This window comes from Macrotis lagotis, chromosome 5, assembly GCF_037893015.1.
Source record: "Macrotis lagotis isolate mMagLag1 chromosome 5, bilby.v1.9.chrom.fasta, whole genome shotgun sequence".
Classification (NCBI taxonomy): domain Eukaryota; kingdom Metazoa; phylum Chordata; class Mammalia; order Peramelemorphia; family Peramelidae; genus Macrotis; species Macrotis lagotis.
In genome coordinates, this window is record NC_133662.1 from 12,062,554 (window position 1) to 12,085,230 (window position 22,677).

Below are 22,677 nucleotides of genomic sequence, written 5' to 3' on the forward strand. Positions count from 1 at the left end.
AAACAATCTATCTAGTCAGCTCCTAGACTACTCCTAAAACTATTTGAGGGCTACAGTGAAAGAATTAAGAGTATTATATTACAATGGATAAAAGATCAGGCCTGGATTTAGGAGATAAGAATTCAAAGTCCTACCCTGGACACATATTAGCTATATAATCTGTTCTAGGTAGTTCTTTGAGACTGCAAATTGCAGGAGCAACTAGGAGGCACAGTAGATAGAGCACTGTCAGGATGACCCGAGCTCAAATTCAGCGTCAGATACTTGACACTCACTAGCTGTGTGACCTTGAAAAAATAACTTAACCCCATTGCCTCATTTAAAAAAAAGACTACGAGTTGCAGATGAGTTGCCAATCTTCATCAGTTTCCATAATAAGGAATTCCAACAGGTCTGGACCACTTCCTTTACTCCAGCCCTGACAAATGAAAGAACAAACTTGTTGCTCTACCACACTGACTACCTAGTTACATGCTATCACCCAACATTTCTATCTCAAACTACTAACAAGAGCCTATGACTTTTGGCAAAGTCAGTGAGATTTCCAAAATTGTGAGGGGTCTAAGTAAGATAACATTATTAGTCAGTTTCATATTTCCCCTCCTATATAAATCATTGATTTCTAGCAGCTTTTAAGAATGATATTTATATAGCATTTCAAAGTTTGCAAAGCACTTTATAAACTTATTTTGATGAAGGAATTTTAACACTTTTATAAAATGATGTTAATTCTGGGCATTACTTACAGAAAATTTAAAAAGAGAGACAAAAACAGAATTTTATCTTATATTGAAGTAAAGACATTCTCCTAATATTATACCCTAAGGTCTTTAAAACTGAGAATACCCTTTGATTCAACAATAAATACTACTTCTAGATCTGACTCCCAAAGAGATCATAAAAAGGGGAAAAGACCCACATATACAAAAATATTTATATCAGCTCTTTGGCAAAGAATTATAATTGAGGGGGATGCCCATCATCTGGGAGAACACTGAACAAATTGTGGTACATGTATGTGATGGAGTACTAATATTCTGTAAGAAATCATGAACATGTGGATCCCAGAAAAGTCTGGATAGATCTAAATGAACAAATGCCGAGAGAGGTGAGTAGAATCAGGAAAACATTGCATATGTTAACAGTAGCACTGTGTGATGAACAACTATGATAGACTTAGCTCTTCCAAGTAGTACAATAAACAAAGACAATTCTAAAGGACATGTGATAGAAAATACCATCTACATCCAGAGGAAGAACTATGGAGTTTGAAAGCAGACCAAAGAAAACTATTTTTTTCTGTGCTTTATGTTGTTTTTATTTTGCCTTCTTATAGTTTTTTGTTCCCTTTTGTTCTGATTTTTCTTTCACACAATATGACTAATATAGAAACATATTTAACATAGTTATAGATGCACAACCTATATCAGATTATTCACTATCAAGGAAAGGGGGAGAAAATGTGGAACTCAAAATCTTTCAAAAATGAATGTTGGAAATTATCTCTGCATGTAGTTGGAATAATTAAATTTTTTTAAAACAGAAGTTCTCTTACTAAATAAAATTAGGTTTCTTCAGTCTCCTCCAACAAGTCATAACATTAGCATTATAACAATGACTTAGAGAAAAGCTTTGATACATTCAAGTAAGGGCCCCCTTTTCTTCATTTAAAAAAAAAGATTATTGAATTAGATACCTGGTCATTTCCTTTATAATTTCTAAACTTATAATTCTATGAACCAAAACACCCCTGATCTAAATACACTTTCCATAATCAAAGGAATACATTTGAAAGTTATTGACAATTATTATTATTATTATTTTTTAGGTTTTTGCAAGGCAAATGGGGTTAAGTGGCTTGCCCAAGGCCACACAGCTAGGTAATTATTAAGTGTCTGAGACTGGATTTGAACCGAGGTACTCCTGACTCCAAGGCCGGTGCTTTATCCACTACGCCACCTAGCCGTCCCTTACTATAAATTCTTAAACTTAAATGTGGGATGACAGAGAAACCAAATCGGTATTCAAGATTTTAATTTTCCAATTTAATTCTTTTTATTCTTATTTTGTCTGGTGCTTCAGACCCAGAATTGGAAAGCTAGAGTTCCATCCCCCTTACTTAGGCTCAGCTACTAAAAAAGCCTTTTCTATTACAATATTCTTTCTTACTCATAGAAAAAGAGAAATAATCAAGTACGCCACCTAGCCGCCCCTACAATTATTCTTATAAAAATGGTAAGACCTTGCCCTCAATGGGGTCTAAAGGGTCTCAAAGAGGGTCTGTTGGGGAGACAACATCCAAATAACTGTACCGATCAACAATAGGATAAAATGGAAATAATTGAAAGAGGGAAATGATCATGAGAATTAAGGAAAATCAGAAAAGACTTTCTGGTAAAGGTAAAATTTTAGCTACCTTGACTTTCCTTAAATGCTAGGTAGGAGCTGTTAGTAGGAGTTAACAAATATTAGGCAAAGGCATGAAGGAGAAAGTAAATCAAAAGTAGAAAAACAGACTGAAATGCAAACAAAGTTGGAAATTTTTTAAAGCAAATTTCTGGCAAATCTAATGTCATTCTTGGTAACTCTGATGTCAGAGAGAAAGGAGCTCATCATCAGATCAATCTTATTTAATTTCCCAGTCACTCAAGGCAAGCATGTCTAAGCAACAAAATTCAATTTTTCATCTGAAATAGTTTTGAAATATGTACTTTATGTTTACATTAACTCTTTTCAAATAAGAAACTGCTTTTTACAAGATCCTATTCTCCTATTCACTGAGCAATGACTATTTTACTGATTACTTTCTATTATCTTAAGTTATTATTTTATGCTAACATAAAAGATGGTAAAAATATGAATATAAAAATCAGAAATTATATATGAATACTGATAAATATTCCTATGAAATTAAAATAGTTGAAATGTGGGCCAAAGAGCATTAAATTGGGGCAAAGACAATTGAGTTCTAGTACTGACTTTCTCATGAACCTGCTGAGTTACCTTGGACAAATGACTTCCCTTCTCTGAGCCTCCAAGTCCTTCTCATCTACCACGGGATTTGGGGTTAGATTATATAATCCCACAGTTCCTTCTAGTCCTAACACTTTTCAATCCAAGACAGTATTTATCCTTACAGAGTCTGAAAAGAGAGATCTTCTTTCTCCTAAGAGCCTTTATTGTTGTTTTTCAGTTGTGAATGGCGCTTGGTGACCCCATTTGGGGTTTTCTTGGCAGAGAGTGATTTGTCACTTCATTCTCCATCAGTTTATGGATAAAGAACTGAGGCAAACAAAAGTCAACTGATTTGCCCATAGTTCATGTGTATCTGAAGCCAGATTTGGACTCAAGAAGATGGGTCTTCCTTACATCAAGTGTGGCACTCTTTTCCACTGAACCACCTAGCTGCCCTGACTCACTAATTTGCTTTAAGACATAGAACTCCTAGGTCTATATCCCAAAGTCATTCAAAAGGGGGGGGGGGGGGGGGACTCAATTGTAGAAAAATATTTAGAGCAACTCTTTTTATGATGGCTAAGAATTAGAAATTGAAGGAATGTTCACCAATTGGGGAATAGTTAAACAAACTTTGATATATGATTATGCTGGAATATTAATGTGCTACAGGAATGCAGGATGCTTTCAGAAAAACCTGAAAAGACTTATATGAAGTGATGCAAAATGAACAGAATCAAAAGAACACTGAACATAGTGATAGTAATATTGTACAATGAAGAATTGGCAGTAAGTTATCTATTGTCAGCAACTCAAAGATCCAAGACAATACCAAAGGACCAATGATATAACCAGCTCCAGAGAAAGTACTGATATTGGTTGAATACAGACTGAAGCATGCTGTTTTTCACTTTCTTTCTTTCATTCTTCTTCTTTTATCTAAGTCTTCTTGTACAAAATGACAAATATAGAAATGCTTTACATGATTGAACATGTATAACCTATATCTGATTGCTTACTTTCTCAGAGAAGGGAGAGAGAGAAGAAAGAAAAAGAGTAATAGAATTTAGGAACTCAAAACTTTTTAAAATTGTTTTAACAAGTTAATTGGGGGAAAAATAAAACATAGGAATGCTGTTTTCTTAGTCTTATAAAGGTGGTGATCAGACTTTTCTTCTAAAATGCTCTCCAACATGGAAGGATCAAGACTCCATTATTTTCATGTTAGGCCTATGTTGTTATATATGTAAGTTTTATGCCAAAGTTAAAGGTCTTGCTTCTAATTTTACTTTATTAAATTATATTAATACATATGCAGATCATCTGCCACTTCTGTTAACTAATAGTCACGGTTAATGGTCATGTGGACAACTCATAATTTGAAAATGTTTTGAAAAAGCCTGTCTTTAATTTTAGCTACTGGCTCAAGTGGATGAAGTAAATTTAGCACTAGATTCTACTTGTTTGCTATAACCACTTTCATTCCCTCTTCATAGCATTCCTATATCTGACCCTACTTGTGCAGCACTAGAAGATACTCAACCCAGAATATCAGCTTAAAGAAGAACCAGTCTAAAGGAACTGAGAAGTTCAAGCATTAACAATTAATGAATAAGCTGTTTGATATTAAGATGCTATAAATATTTTAAAAAATTTTACATACTGAAACAGAAACAGGAAACCAATTCTGTTAAAGGATACTGTTGTTCAAAAAGAATTATAGTCTATGTTCTCTTTGGTCTCTCTGAGTTTCCTAAAGAATATCACTTGCTCCCAAAAGAAGTATCTCTTAATTAGACTGTCATATTTCAATTATCCTGGATGAAGATTAAGAAAAAACAGAATAGTTTCAGTAGTTCTCAAAGAAGCTAGAAATGATTCTATAGACCAATCTTACAAGAGACACCACAAAATCCCAGCAAAAACCACAACAGTTATTTCCTAGGACTTTGATTTAACTAAGCACATATCAACAAAGGGTATGAACTACAATATCGAAATAGGTGAATGGAATCAATTTAAAGAATGTTAGAAATTAAATGAAATCCTACAAATAGCATTCATAGTCAAATGGTCTATGACTTCATTTCCCTGCCTCAAGTCTGTCCCTACTACAAAGACACTAGGATCCACAAGGCTGCCAAACTAATTTCACTTATATATTATGTTATTGCATTCTTTAATAAGCTCCAGTGGTTCCTATTCCCTACAGGATCAAATATAAACTTCTCTGTTTAGTTTTTAAAGCATTTGAAAACATGGCTTCAATCTTATCTTTACTGTTTTATTCTATTTTTATCCTTCTCTTGCACTCCTTTTTCTGAACTTCTCAGTTGTTCCTACAGAGCAATCCATGTCCCATCTATAGGCCTTTATACCAGCCATCCTTCCAGCTTGGAATACATTGCCTCTTCACCTCCATCTCAAAGATTTTTCTCTTTAAGATGGAATTTAAGGACCATATTTGACAAAAAGCCTTTCTTCCTTTAAATAATGTATTATTCACTTGCTTCAGTTATGACTGATTCTTCATGACCCCATTTGGGCCTTTCTTGGCAGAGACATAAAGAGGATTTGCCATTTTCTTCTCCAGATCATTTTACAGATGAGGATACCATGGCCAAAAGGGTGAATTGACTGTTTACAGGATAGCAGTGTGAGGAATGTAGGGTGTTGGTCTTCACAGGGTGTGGACGGGAGCCCTTAGGGAATCCATTACAAAGGGAGAATGGCCCAGCTAATCACAAGACTGGAAGAGTTTTCCTAATCCCATTCCAGGGATAGCAAACCCCAAACCTGCTCTCAACTGCCCAAGAGTGACCCAGAGAGCTTGATCTAATACAACTGAGTTTGCACAATTATGTAATTGGATAGTAACCCACACACCCCCTGGGATGTTGGGGTTCATTAGCACATCATGCGTCATATGATGGGGGGGATTATATTAGGGGCATGTCATGGAATGGGTGGACCTCTTAGATTGTAACTCAAACTCTGAGAGCCTATGAAAATCCAAAAGGGAGGGGGAAGAGGTTCTGAGTACTATAAATTACCTGACCCAAGACCATTGCGCACCTCAGGTGAGGTACCTGTATCTTGCAAGGTTCGTGAATAAAATGTACAATTTCTTCTCACACTAGCAGGTTTTTCTTTTCATTCATTTATAATACACATCTAGTAAGTGCCTGAGGCTGGATTTGAACTCAGGTCATCCTGACTAGGCCTAGCCCTCTAACCACTATTTCACTCAGCAGCCCATCTCCTAAATGTTTTGTTATTTATATTTATTAAATTTGCTGTCATCCTCTTAGAATATAAACTTCTGGAGAGTAAACTCTTTTTTTTTTGAGAGTAAACTCTTAATTCTTTGTATTTATATCCCAGGAAATGTCTGAGTACATAGGAGGCACAGAATAATTGATTAATATACTGGAAAGTTAACTCAAATGAGAGGTCATAATTAAGCCAAAGTCACAATTTTTGAATATTCATATTTCAAAATTTGTCAAATTAAAAAAACATATGAGCATCACTGCTATTCTAAATAGTCTTTTTTGTAAAATTCTATCTATGATACACAGGCACAGACACAACACATGAATTGAGATAATCACAACAGGAAAGAGCTAACATTATTGGGGGGGGTAAGGGGGGGTGTCAGGAAAAAAATCCTTTATAGAAAGGGAGACTTTTGCTGAACCTTGACAAAAGCCAGGAAGCCAGAAGGCAGGAGTAGAATGACAAGAATGTTTTAAGAACATTAGAAAGGTAGGAAGGGAAGTAGTTGGAGTGGCATTTGGAGTGTGTGCCAGGCATAGGGAACAAAGAAAAGATTCTAAGTTGAGAGAAAAAGTGATTTGTTAGAGGAACAGTCAGGTCAAAGTCTCAGGATCAAAGAGTAAGTGTCAGGGAGTAAGATATAAAAAAGAATAGAAAGTTGGGAGCAGGTTGGGTTCTAAAGGCTTTTGAATACAAAAGCATTTTGTATTTTTTCCTGGAGGCAAATAGGGAGCCACTGGAATTTACTTGGGGGGGGGGGGTGTCCAGAAATAGGTAACAGGTAGAAAAACTGCCAAATCCTGCATACAGTGCTAGTCCAGAAATACCCTGGAATCTCTTTCTGACCAGGTAATCTAGTCTTATAGTCCTTGTATTCTGCTGCTAAGTGGCAGCCTAGACTGTTGATCCCATGCTCCTAGCCAATTTCCAAGACCTCGCCTTGTGTTTTCCTAAGCTGAACTTGGCTAGAAAAATGACTCATTGTGACTTTTTTTGTTGACTTTCTGGTTTAGAATTTAGTTTGTCAACTTTTTTTAAACTGTTGTTAAAAGGGTTATTGGTAAAGCTTGGGGAATGCTGGCTTCACTCTGCCATCTTGTCTCCCCCTCCACCCCTGCCATTTATTTATTTTAGACATTACCTTGTGTGCTCCATTATTATCCTTGATATTTGAAGAAAAAATGTTAGAAATGACTTTAGCATAATGGGTGGAGAAACTGCAGTAAATTTGCAAGAAATAACCTGGACAAGAGTCACAAGAGGATAAACTGAAATCTTTATCATTTGTGAGAACATTCATATCAGCAAGACCATTGACAACTTTTGCAAATCCATTATCCCAAAATACAAAATGCAGAATGGTTAAAAGGAAAAAAAAGCAGCATTAATAAAAACCCACATGATGATTTAAAATTATTCTCTGATACTGAGACAAACAGTGGATCTTTAATGATCAGCATCATGCAAGGAATCAAATATGAAGTACTGATGAGTTAGTTTTAGATTCCTCCCATTCTATGTGTTACTGTCCAAATCACTTCATCTCTTTTTATCAATCTTTAGTACAAAAAGATTATTCATTTTTATTAGTTTCACTGATCAATAAGAATGTGGTATAGTCTGCTGAGGAGGGATGCACTTTCAAGGGTTTATAGAAGAAAACCATTATATATCAAAGAAAGACAGAACTATGGTTGCATCATCTGATATCCAGACTTCTGTAAGACTTATCTACTAAATTCTGGATTTCCTTCAAAATAATATCTTGAAGAGCATTTTTGAGAATAAGCAGGAAAACAGTAGATTTGTAGTTTCACAAGAGTGAGATTATAAAGAAATAACAGCAAAACATGAAAGCACAGGAAGATATATAAATAAGGGCAATATACATAAAGTCCTACTGCTGTCCGATTTGATAATGATATATTCTTTACTAGAATACTATGTCCTACTCTAGGCTCTTTGACAACAGAAGGTCACAGGAAAGATCAGATGAAAGCCATAAAAATAATTAATTCTTTGGAAAACTAGACTTCTAAGGAATGGTTAATAGAACTAAGATTATTTCAACCTGAAGGAAAAAAGGCTGGATGAATATTTTAACAATCTTTAAAATCTATAAAGACTCATTCTGTAATGGAATAGTCACTCTATAGCTTCATTAAGGCTAAAATAAAAAGAAATAGGTTTCAAATATAAAATAATAAATTTAGGGGATATATGCATTAGAACTGTTAAAAGGACTAGAAATAGGTTCCTGCACAAGAATAGATCTGTCTGGGAGAGTTAGGTTAAAAAAGTGGGGGTGGGGGTGGTGGTGCACTGATCTTTTTAAATCATTGTATGTTATGATTTTATGATTCTTAGAAACTTCCTTAGATGTTAATAGAGAACAGAATGTGAAAAAAAGCTTAAAAAGTAACTTTTTTAGTCCACTTATAATTTTATTTCCCTTTTATAAAGTACTTTATTTCCTTTTTAAATCTCTGGTTAATTAAAAATAATGAAAAACTGACTAAAATAATGTGTTTTCGATATCAAATTCTTTTCTATCAATTTTTAAAATTGCATCTTAAGTAAAGTTCATCACTTTAAAGCAATGGTTTGCACTATATACTGAGATGAGAGGAGGGGAGGAAGAACAAAAGGAAAAGTATATTATAGGCAAACACCTGTTACTTAAGATTTTGGGGGGAAAGTTCAAAAGTAGTATCAGGAGGTATGACAGACAATGATATGAATGTCCAGATTCCTGGCTGGACAACTGGACAATGTAGTAGTAGTAGCAAGAGATACTACCTAAAAATTCAATTTTTGTCACAAAGAATAGTTTCTTACTTTTCCAAGAAAGAATGACCTGCAGGGAAATACAATAAGAAGCAGTAGTTGCTTCAGTCAAGAAGAAAAGATTGAGACACTCTAGGATTTAGAAAATTGAGAGGTTTCCCAATCCACAAACAATAGGATGATATTACAGAACAGAACATAAAAAAGAAATTCAGAAGTAAAAGGAAGAAGGGAAATAAGGGAAATAAATAATTACAAAATTTTAGAGTAAGAACGAAGGTGGGATAATTAGTATTCATAGCTCTTCTCTAAAGTGAATACTTGGTAAAGATAAGGGGAATCTCCAGCCAAGGCTTTAGGTAGTCACCAAAGGAAAAAATATTTACCTATCTTGTTATTTCCAGGGAAGTAAAAATGTAGATATTTTATTGCCTTTAATTTTATCCAAAGCTATCATAATTAGAGTTCAATAAAACAACTATTTAATAAAAGTATAGCCAATTTTGTATTATTCTAAGTAATGGAAGAATATTTCAGCATGGATTAAATCAAACCCAAGAGACTATCAGCCAAATATGCAAATGAAGTTCAGATAATTACATTTATTAAAATTTCCATTAAAGACCTAATAATGTAACAAACATTTTAAACAGATGAAATTCAAAAATTTATAACATGGGTTAATTACCACATAAGAAACACCTGAAGGACAAAATTAGAAATGTCTTTTTGTTCATGGTGAGGAAAAAGTTCCATAAATGTATAAATATTTTGGCAGGGTACTGTGATTATAGCTTAGTACCCCCCAAATGATAAAAATAAGTATTATTTCTTCTTCTGTCTGCATGTACAAAGTACAAAGGTTAATGAGTAAAGAATAGAGAGGAAGAGTAAATGAAACTTGGACATGCCCCTGTAAAGCAGAATGACATGTCCTTATACATAATCAGGACACTTTATCTTACAGGAGTAGTGTCAGATCATACAACTGTTTTGTTCAAATAAACAGATTTTATTCAAATGAAAATGCTAAGTAAAGTTTGCTATGTACATACCATTTATATGCATGGACATCTATATGTTAGTTACACTTAGTTCCAGTGATAGGTTTAAAAAGTTCAAATTGAAAATCCAATAGCTTTAATGAAATTACATCTTTTTTTTGTTTTTGTTTTTGCAAGGCAAACAGGGTTAAGTGGCTTGCCCAAGGCCACACAGCTAGGTAATTATTAAGTGTATGAGACCGGATTTGGACCCAGGTACTCCTGACTCCAGGGCCGGTGCTTTATCCACTGTGCCACCTAGCCACCCCGGAATTGCATCTTAAATAAAGTTCATCACCTTAGTGTAATGGTTTGTACCATATACTGAGATGGGAGGAGGGGAAGAAGAAAAGGAAAAGGCAGCAATTAAGTGACATGCCCATATTGCATATGTTTCAGGTAATTATAAATTATGCCAACAAGTCCTTCCGAATGAAGAAGGAAAAGTTTGTGAAATGTTATAAGTAAACACTACGAACTGTGATGCACATCTTATCCATCTTTCTAAACTATGTCTATCCCAGACCTGGTTCACTGAGAGTATGACCTTAAAAACATCACAGAAAAGTATTTCAAGAATTTCAGTTAAGAAGAATGAATAAGATCAAACTTATCAGAGAAGTGAGGTCAAAGAAGAACAGAAAATTAGTCCTAAAATTTCTCTGTTAGAAGGCTGTAGGTGGAAGAAATAAAAAACAGAAATACCTGGATAAAACCAAACAACAAAAAAGGTTCTGGATAAGATGAAGTGTAATCACTGGAGAGGAATAAAGTGAAAGGCTGCTCTATAACAGGAGTTAATAACATTTTTTAAAATATATACCACTGGCCCCTATGGTTGTCTGGGGAAGCCTATGGATTTCTCTTTAGAATGATTTTAATGCATAAAATAAAATACTTGCTTTACAATAGAAATTACTACTATTATTACTAATTAATAATAGCTCACATTTATAATAGAGCTTACTATGTGCCAGGTACTATGTTTTACAAATATTATCTCATTTGCTTTTCACAACAACATTGGGAAGTAGTGCTGTTAACTCCATTTTACAGATGAGGTAGACAGCAATTACGTGACATGCCCAGGATCATACAGTTTGTAAGGATCTGAGACAACATTTGAATTCAGATCTTACTGATAGCAGTAAGTGCAGCATCCATTATATTTATTATATATAGTTACACATCCATCCATACCCACACATTTACAAAGTAGACTGCAGATTAAGAATCTCTGCTCTCATTTATTCATTCATTCATTCATTTATGGATTAACTTTTTTTATTAACTCTTCCCTTCCAAATATTATATAGTACATATTTATAAAATCTATTTTGTTTCATGACACTTGTTGCCACAGTCTTAATACTTAGGTAAAGGAAAACTATGATTTGAAATCCTTAGTCATTTAAATAAGGGTTTTCTAAGAGGGAGGAGCAAAGCAAGAGGGAATTAGATGACAGTAAGAAAAAGCAAGAGCTTAAAAGTATAATGAGAAAGAGTTCTGTGGTCATCTCCTCAAACACAGAGAAACACTCTTTTGTGAAATACTACTGTTATATGAAGGCAAAAGAACCTTGGGAGAAAGGCATCATATTAATAAAAGATGTTATTCATAATTGTGTGGGTGCTGCCAAGGCAATAGTGAAGTCATATTGCTCAAATAAAAGAGCAGAGGCAGTGAAATCTACACTATTTTACAATTTCCTATTAGCCAGTATTTATTTACTTCCACTTAACGGTAATTACTTCTTTCCTACATAATACTAAATAATGACACCTGTTCATGTTCCTCATTCTGTTACTACTTTAGTAACTATTTAATATCAGCACTGATTAAAACACAAAATGTCTTCAGGAAATGTTATATCTTAATTTATGGCTTAATTTAGTCTTTTCATTCAAACACTGATAATAATATGTCTCTTAAAAGGTCTATTTTAGGTCTATTATCACTCCCCACTCTAGTAAACATGTAAATTCAGTAAAAGTAAGTAAATTCACAATGAAAGAATTATTTCCTAAGCCTGTGTTCCAATACCTAGCACAACAGGGTGTATATTAAGAAAGTCATCAAAGTGGTACTCTAACACTGGAGGGCATATGTATGTTTCACCCCTCTTTTTATTGCTTTTGCTCCCAAACTTATTTAATGCAAAGGATAGGAAAACAATAAAGGTCCTTCCCAAAGACAGATGAATAACTGCTCTACATAAAAGCAGTAACTTCGTATTTTAAAAGTCTTCTTATTCCAGAGCTACAAGTCCATTAAGTTAATATTAATTTATTCTTTTTCATTTTTATTCCTTGGCAATTAGGTAAAATTTCATATCACCACCCCCATTTTACAGATGGGAAAACAGAAGCATTTGTAATATGTTTTTCTGAAAGCACTGAAGAAATATCTATGTGTTTCACAATGACCGGGGATATCTTAGTTGATTCAACAATAAACTTTGTAAGAGTTCTCATAAAACTATATAGATTGTTACTACTACCACTATCATTACCAGCAAATAACATTTATCTATCGCTTTAAGGATTTGCAAAGCAATTTACCTATATTATCTCATTTGATCACCCTAACAAGGAGGTGCTAATATTATCCTCATTTTCAGACGAGGAAACAGAAGTTTGTTTAAGGCAAGATAACTCTGACTCAACACTATACCTGCCTGCCTCAAAAGACTAGAAGACTGGATGATGATAACCAAATAACACAAAATGGGAGGCAGGGAGAAGAAAAAGAAAAGAAAAACCCACAGGGAAAATGAAGTCACACCAACAAACATTCCCTATCTTTTGGAGTTACAACTCCTTACTTTATTGCATTTATTAACTTTTTTATTAACTCTTCCCTTCTAAATAATATACAGTACATATTTATAAAATCAATTTTGTTTTATGACACTTGTTGACACAGTCTTAATACTTAGGTAAAGGAAAACTATGATTTGAAATCTCTAGTTTATAAAAAACAAGAGCCTTCTGAAAGAATAAGACAATGAGAATATAAACCAGAAGTCAATGTGCTAGATAATACTGTAGATTTTTATGACTATTCAAGGAAACAAAATTTTCTTAGAAACTTAAAACATAAAAATTAAAATAATGTCTCGACATATAAGTATTACATAAAAACATTTAATACTGCTAAATGACATAAAATGAAGTTTTTTGTTTGTTTTGAGTAAGATTTTTATCTGAGCTAAAGTTTTTCTACCTTGGGTATATAACTGACTCCTCAATAAAATTCAAATGGCAAAATATAGTGTGACATCAATAATATTACATTTTTAAAATATATTTTTGATAATTTTTGTTCTTACATCACCCCTTATTCCTTCCCTTATAAAAAAAAGCATGTAAAAATTACTTAGGGAAAAAAACAATTCACAACATGGACATGATCCACAACTTTCTGTATCTGTGAACCTCTACCCAAGTATAAAAGTTGGGGAGCTCTTCTTTTGACTTTGTTTTGGGGTTAAGCTTATTCTTTATACTTTGCACAATTATTTTATGATTTTACTTCTTCTGTATTGTTTATCTGGCTGTGATGACTTCATTCACTATAAGTTTCTTGAAGTTTTTCCATGCATCTTGGTATTCATTATATTCATAATTTCTTTACATGAATTTCTATATGACAATTTGTTTAGCATTGTGAATATACTTGAGTTCTCAATTATTTGCTATTAAAAGTGCTGCTACAAATATTTTGGTGTATGTAGGGCTTTTTATTTCTTTTCTGAGAAAGACTTTCTCAGAGCTGATATCTATCAATGGAATCTCTGGGCCAAAGGCAATGGAAATTTTGGTCTTTTGGGGGGGGGGAGAGGAGAGAGGGGGAACTGGTGGTTAAAAATTCCAAACTAGGGGTGGCTAGGTGGTACAGTGGATTGAGCACTGGCCCTGGAGTCAGGAGTACCTGAGTTCAAATCCAGCCTCATACACTTAATAATTACCAAGCTGTGTGGCCTTGAGCAAACCACTTAACCCCAGTGCCTAGCAAAAACCTAAAAAAAAAAAAAAAATTCCAAACTGTTTTCCAGAATAGTTTTTTCAGTTGATAATTCCATAGTACAGAGTAGTTATTTTTAATACAATTCCTCCAACAATGACTATTCCTACATATTGTTATATTTGCTTAATTTATTGGGTGTGAGGTGTAACAATTGCATCTCTCATACTGGGTTTTATGAAGCTCGAATTTTTCACATGGCTGTTAGTGGCTTATAATTTTCTATTTGAAAATTGTTCACATCCATTAACTGTTTCCCTACTGGAGGAATAGCTTTTGTCAAAGACATGTTAATTATTAATTTTATATATGCATTGATATATATAATTTATTAATTATATATGTATAATCATATTTGTATGTGTGTATACACACACACACACACACACACACACACACGTGTGTGTAGTTTGGATACCAAAGTTTTAAAAGATCTAATACAAAGTCCCCAGAATCAATTCCCTTGAGATACAGAGAAAATTATTTTATTATTAGACTAAAAAATACCTACTAATGTTTGAAATGGGTAAAAATATTCTTTTCTAAGCTAAAGCCTGGGAACAATGTTTGGTAAGAAAATTATTAATGCCTGAAAACATAACTGTAATGGCCACCACTAATGTAATACATCTCTACAATACAAAGATCCTGTCAAAAATGCATTACCTAGACTGACTTATACTGACTTAAAAGACTAAATTAAAAAACAAACAAATAAACAGCAGACAGTTTTGTTTTGGTGGGTCCTTCAAGTAGTAACATTACTTTTACTGAAAAGTATAACCAACTATTTCTAATAGTGATGTCAAAATTTATTCCTATACTTTTAATATTTTAAATGGTTAATTTTGTTATTTCAATCATTTAAAATTCATCTTGGAAAACAAAACAAAAGGGAAAATATTTAGCTAATAACTGTTAAAATACAATGTAAAGAAATCTAAAGATAATAAGTTTTTCAGCCAGTGGTTTGTCAGTATTATGAAACCAAATTAACTGCAAAAATAGTAGAGAGAGGACGGAATGTGAATATAACAAAAAGAAGGACTGAGGTTCAAAAGTCAAGCCTATTAAAAAAATCTTCAAAAATAGGTTTATCATCCAAATCATCAAACATAAGTTCAAGAAAATCCTCTCTGGAGGCTGATCATGGAACAAAATGGTAAAATGAATTTTAGTATTTTTAACTTTAATTAGTCACATTAATTAATGCTAAAAACAATGTTAACAGTATATTATTTTCATCAAGTCAAATAAAGGATTATGCACATTTGAGTAAATTACACAGTATTAAACATTTAAATAACTTGCAATGAAGTCATTACTGTCATTCAAACAAGTTTCCACAGTTAAAGGCTGAATGTTAAGTGTGAACTGATTTGGCTATATAAGAATATAAATCCTTTATCTTTTAGCTGAGGACAAATGAAAGGAAAGAACTTGATGATTTCTCTTACATAACGAATTGTTTACAGTTGTACAGCGACCTCATGTGCCCAAAATAATCAACACTACACAATCTCAAAATGTCAGTAAAGAATATTTTCATACTGTTTGGAAGTAAACTGATAAAAAATATATTAGTTGCTTAGTCTTTATATACATATTTTTCTTAGACCAAAACTTCAATGTCAGACTTTTTTTTTGCCAGTCAGTATTTTTTTCTAAATTTTAATTTTATAAAGCAATTTTGTATATCGTCAATACATTTTTTCAAGAATTATCAAGAAAATAAATCTTTCAAAACACAGAAACAAATTAGACTACATAACATTATAATTATACCCTAATTCCACCATCATCTTCCTACAGTCTTGAGGAAGTCTCTTCACCTCCTAGTAATTTAGGATTTTTCATTTACAAAATGAAGACAGTTTTATCAGAGAGTCTCTAGAATTCCTTCCAGTTCAAAAATCCCATCATTCTTAATCTGTAATTTAAATGTTAAAATAAAAAAACTTTTTATTATCACTTATAAAACTATCCTTATCTTAAATAGAGAAAGCCTTCCCTTGTTTAAAAAAAGATGAAAGAGAAGATGGGAAAAAGAAAGCAGTTCAGGAAAACTAACCAGCATATCAACTAATTCTGAAAATTATGTACAACTGTTTCACATTCATAACTCCTTACTCCTTCAAAGAAGAGAGTTGTTCTAGTTTTACTTCTTGTTCTTTAAGCACAGAATGCCCCCAAGTGATGAAAATGTTTTAAAATATTTAAACTGTTTTTAGTATTTCTATTTCCTAAGTAACAAGCAAAAAACTACATTGCATAGGGGCAGTTTTTAGTTCACATCATTCCAATAAAAGTTAATATAGTAAAATCTCCATAAAGTTTTGTTTTTTGTTTTGTAGTTTTTGCAAGGTAATGGGGTTAAAGTGCCTTGCCCAAAGTTACATGGCTAGATAATTATTAAGTGTCTGAGACTGTATTTGAACTCAGGTCCTCCTGACTTCAGGGCTGGTGCTCTATCCACTGCACCACCTAGTTGGCCCTCCACATAGTGTTTCAGGAACATAGGGGAAAAAAAATCTACAACAAAAAAAGAAATATTCTGGACTGGAATACAAAATTTACTCTTTTTTTTTTACATCTATCATGGTTTTAAATATGAACAGGGAAACAAGGCAGTCTTAATTATATTTATCTAACTAACAATGGCTAGGTAGCACAGTTGATAAACAGTACCATCTAGAGTCAAGAAGACTCCTTTTTCAAAGTTCAAATAACTATGTGATCCTAGGAAAGTCATTTAACCCTGTTTGCATCCGTTTCCTTGCCTGTAAAATTAGCTGGGGAAAGGAATAGCAAATCATTGCAGTAGCTCTGCCAAGACAACTTCAAATGGGGTCACGAAGAGTCAGACAAGACTGAAATGACTGAAGAACAAAAATATGGAATAAAATGCCTAGAGTGCTTTTAGTTTTAAGTTGAGAGTTCTATTGAATAAAATTTTCATTTGATAGATTTGTTTTTTAATGTTTTTTTCAAGTGACTTTTTTTTAAGTGACTTGCCCAAGGTCACACAGCTAGGTAATTAGTAATTGTCTAAGGTCAAATTTGAACTCAGGTCCTCCTGACTCCAGGGCTGGTGCTTTATTTACTGCACCACTTAGCTGCCCGACAGATTCATTTCACTAGATGATATGCTAGTTTCTCAACAAAAGGTAAATACTTTCAAATAAAGAATGATCTACTTTGTCTACTGCTTTTTTTAAATTCTCAGAAGAAAAAGAGTTGTACTGTTTTTCATATTCTATTCATATGTGGGACTGATAAAAATTATTTACCAGGACAAGTACTGAGTAATGTCCCAATCTTACCTTTAAATGAGCAACAGCAAGTCAGCTTGGCATTATATAAAATAAGTGGACCTTGGGTCCTGGATTTGCTACTTAACTAGCTATGTGTCCTTGTACTGGCTTTCCTTGGATTCTTCATTAAGGAGTAAGAGTCTCTAATGTAAGTTTTGGAACCTTGGGAAGAGGAAAGAACAAGCATTTATTAAGGGCCTACCCTTTGCAAGGCACGGTACTAAGTGTTTTATAAATATTATTTCCTTTGATCCTCATAAAAACCTTGTATTGCTATTATTCCCATTTTACAATTCAGGAAAATGAGGTGGATAGAAGTTTAGTGACCTGCTAAGTGTCACAAAAGTAGTGTCCAGGGCAGAATTGGAACCCAGGTCTTTCTAACTTCAGGCCCAGTGCTATTCACCACTGAGCTGCCACATGGCAGCTGAGGAAGCAGAAAAGAGAAAAAGAAGAGGGGAAATTACCTCATGACAACTTTAAAGATACTGAAACCTAGCCCTTATATTGGGTTTAATTCTCAACTCTACCACTATCTTGGTAGGTGATAGCAATCAGGCTCAAAGATCTAAAGCTGCAGGTAATGTCAAAGGTGATCAGTAACCTTATTTCAGAGATGAGGAAACCAGCCCAGAGAGGTTAAGTGAACAAGTAAGCTATACTGTCCCCAAAAAAATCAGATTTCATTTTAGAGCTCATCTAGTTGACAGAATAATATAAATGATCATAGGATCATTTGTAGAGTTGGAAGAAATTTAGACCCTCAACTCATTTTAGAGATGGGGAAACAAAAACAAAGGGATGGAAAGTAACCAGCCCAGGGTCACACAAGTCTTCCTTACTCTGAGTACACTATCTAGAGATTTACCATAGCTTGCAAATGCAAATAGTGACCTAATTTAAGGGAAAGAATGCTTTAGAAACCCCTTTTACTATTATTCTTGACTTAAAAGGCTACTACTTGCTCATTGCTACAATTAAAAGAGATTTCCAAAGAGTAGCCTAAGTGGAGATTGCAAGAGGGAGAAAAGACCATTCTGTGAAAATGTATTGGATAGTACTATTAATAAGGAGAAAAAGGGACAGGTTCATCTTCTTCCTCATAAAGGATAATTAGAGGCTCATAGATGTAGAGCAGTAAGGGACTGTGATGCCATTTAGTTCAAGGTCACACTGAGGTTGCAGAGATTGGACTAGAACTCTGCTTTTCTGAATCAAATACATTATTTCCACTGAACTGTAATAAGTATTTACTGAATGTCAGTCTTTTCCCTCTTTTTCCTGCTGTAAAAAGGGAAGTGAAAGAGTAGAATAGAAGATAGAAAAAATAGGGGGAAAATCTTCATGACACTTTAGAGGCATTGAAATCATCCTTATAAACTAATTATTAGGCAAATAAAGTAAATAGAATTTGCCCCTTAGGCTTTTAGCAAGTTGCTAACAAAGACCTGTAATTACTTATTAGTTCCACATCTAGAACCTAGTAACTCACTGATTTATTGTACTCAAGCACCTTGAAGGCTGAGAGAGTTGAATTCACTTCCAAAAGTGAGCTGGAAGAAGCTAAGAATAACCACCATGACCTTTCTCAGAAGGTTGGTCCCATCAACCAGATTAGAAAAGAGGGGCTTTCCTGATCAGAAAGGGAAATTTATTTTTCTTAAAAGGCAAATACCATAATGCAGGAAAAAAGAAACAAATAATGTCAACTGTATGGATACAATATTCCAAAGAAAGGCTAGGAATCTTTTAAATAAAACATCAATATATTTATAAAGTACTTGTCTGACACATAGTATATATAGTTAATGATCCTTTCCTCTCTCCCTTTTTGTTCATATGGGTAAATAATTATTTTATCATGTAAAGAATTCAAGATCTGCCTGTCCTATTGTTACACCAAATTAGAAGCATTTCCCTTATATTAAAGCATTTAATTTGATTTAATTAAATAGGCCATAACTAGTTAAGTTACTTTGATAACCCAACTGAAATATTAACTAGAAATGTAAATAGCAATATTTTAAAAAATATGACAGTGACAAATTTACTGAAAATAACTGGTTCTGTCCTAAATATTTTTTAAAGATGAAATTATTTTATAACTAATACTAAATGTAAAAATACTCTAATATCAGTGCCAGCAAAAGCCAGTGGACTAAAGGATAAAATAATTTCCAACAAATTAATAAGACCAATAGTTCATCATGCTTAGGGTTGGTTTGCTTCAAGGTATATCTTAAGTACCTACTTGAGAGTCCTCAAATAAATTCTACATATGCCTCTTTTATCTATTCTGACAAACTCTACTTAAAAACTGATAGACTGCTCATCTATCACCTACATATATAAAAAGAGGGGAATACCTCATTATTTTCCTAAATCACAGATAATACCAATAAAAATATCTATCTTAAGAACACATAAAAATAGGCTTTCCAAATTATATTAACTTTTACTATCAACTATTGAAATAAGAGAAGGAAAATTGACCTTTTAATGAGCTGGGGGTGGGGGGGGGAGAAATGAAGAAACATATCTAGTGTATGGTTTAAAAATGCCAAACAAAACAGATAATCTAGTGAGTTTATCTAAGCATAGATGATTTAACTGGAAATCCCACTAATATGCTGTATACCTTGCCCATTTGGTTCCTCACTGAAAGATGTTTTCCTATCATTGAAAGAATAAAATTCTTGGGAATGTCTTACAGATGTGCTTATGTAAAATCCAGAGATTTCTTATACTGGGAAGGAGGACAAAAGTATAAGGCTGGAAGTAGATGGTGGAGGGGAAGAAAAATGTATATACTATGAATGTATCTACTATTTTCAGGAATCACATATCCTTCCCCTAAATACACTTTGTCTTCACTCACAACTTCCTTTTTTTCTACTCATGCCAAACAATTAGTCTTGCAGAGTAACTATAAAAAGAAGGAAACTCACATTTTTTACAATTATACAGCATTGTGATCTTGGAGAAGTCACTTAAACCTTTTTAGGTGTATGGTTTTTATTTTGAAAACTAGAAGGGAAAGAAGGGGATTTAAAGCATAGATTTTATTCCTCAAAAGAAAACCAACCCAGTTTCTAAGCTTGAAATGAACTGTCCATAAGGATCAATATAAACTTTCAGTTTTAGTGAATTTTTATTCATTATTGATATTAGCCCTGCTTTGCATTTTTTAAGGAAAATATACAAATTCTATAAAATATCTCGAAAAATTACACTATTGTCCCATATAAATAGGACCAAAGAGATACTAATTTTAAATAAATAAATAAACCCTATCCCAAAAATAAATCAAGTTCTAACAAATTTTTATCTCTAAAAATTAGGTGTAGTCCAAAAACTATCACATCAATGAATGATCAGGCACACAGTACTTGGATTCTAAACAGTGCCTGTCACCACTAGCTAGTTCAGCTTTCATATTTAGTCTTTTGTCGAACTGTTTTTGTCAGCTTTCACAGTCTTCCTTTAATTTTCCTAAATGGGTATTATTTTGACAGGAGGTTAAGGAACACACACAAAAGGCAAGGAAAAAACATTAACAAATTAAATGCTTTTGTTTCATCCTTTTCAGAACACTTGGCCAATAGTTGCATATTCAAACTGCAATCTCAGAAAACATAGCTCATGGGACCCGCCTGCTCTGTTCTACATTAAGCAAACAAATCACTTAGCCTATGATCACATGCATTTATCTTTATTTTTAAAATCTCTTCATTGTTGCCAAGGAATAGGAACATTATTATTACTAATCTAGCTATTCTTAATAATAGTATTTAAGTAACATATCATCTTGGGAACATTAGAGACAATAGCTAATTAATTGTCAAGCACTTTAATGTAAGAGGATTCTAATCTCTAGTCCATGAATAGGGAATGGTAAAGATTTTGCTTAAATTGCTTATTTATCCAATATATATATATATATCTATCTATATCTATATATCTATATATATATCTATATCTATCTATCTATCTATCTATCTATCTATCTATCTATCCCCCATCACCTCAATTCTAATTTTTTTATCTCGTTGTAAGAAAAATAAAATATCAGACGCAAAAAGACAAAGGCAAACACTTCACAAACAGAAATGAATCTCTTGTGTTCTTTTATTCATACCACAATAGTGTGATATTACCATACAAAAGGAAAACAAAACACCACAGATGATTCCATTGTTTGCAGGGCATGCTTGTAATATTCTGATGATAGTAACAAAATCTTGAAAGAGCAGCACTACATTTTAGGACTGTGAGTAAATATTATACTTTGTTGACATCTTGTTCCTACTTTCAAACAACCAAGAATGTTACCTATGAACTGTCAGAATAGCTACATAAATTTTCCTGTCTAAAATGTGCCCACATTCATCTTTCAGGGTTTTCATCTGAAGGTGAACTGCGTATCTTGGTTTAACAGAATTTCTTAATTTGCAATATTCATTTCAAGTCAAGAATCAAGTGGTACAAACAGGCCACTTTAGTCAGTTAATCTTTTTCCATATGACAATGCAAATGATCTGAATTCAGCAGAAAACAGAGGAGAAGGAGAGAGAGAAGGGGTGAGGGAGGTAGGGAGGGGGGCGGGAGGGAGGGCAGGGGAGGGGTGTGAGCGAGAGAGCGAATTTCCAGGGTCTTTAATGAGGTCTCCAGAGCCAAAGGCAAACCAATAACAAATTGCACTTTCCACATATATGGTGGAAAGGAAAGGAGGTGGGGAGAGAACCCTGCAGCTTGTCATCTGAAATTAATTGAACTTAGCCATGCCAAGAAAACACTGGTAATAAACCCTCCCCATCTAAATTAAGGGTTTTATACCATGGGAAAAAAAATCAAAATTTATTGCAGTAATTTCATCTGGGTTTTTCAAGAAGTGCTTGCTGATTTTCTTGTACTCAGTTGAAAAATCCCCAAGGAGCAATGCAGACGGCAATAAGGCAGACTTCTAAAAAGATACCATTTAATTTCTCACTCCTCCCCTTGCACTAGCCCCACACTCACTTTTCTTTAAGTCAATGTTAACTTTCTCAATACGCTTTCCCTTCTACTAGCTCTGAATCTGCACAAATTCAACTACTGCTTCTGGTAGGCAAGTAAGGTTTAGGCAAAGTGACCTAATACAGTTCATGTAAATGCATGGTTTTTTTTTATCAGAAACTTCTGTCTATGATATGCAATCTTGAATAGAGGTGTCCTTTTGGACAAGAAAGTTAAAGAACCCCATCAATGAATGGATTAATGAACTGATAAGTGC

At 33.5% G+C, this 22,677-nt stretch overlaps 1 protein-coding gene across 3 annotated transcripts in view; it reads right to left on the reverse strand.

Moving 5' to 3' along the window:
- BTBD9 (BTB domain containing 9) overlaps positions 1-22,677 on the reverse strand; it is a 502,020-nt gene that overhangs the window by 308,584 nt on the left and 170,759 nt on the right. The gene's annotated exons all lie outside the window — the stretch shown is intronic.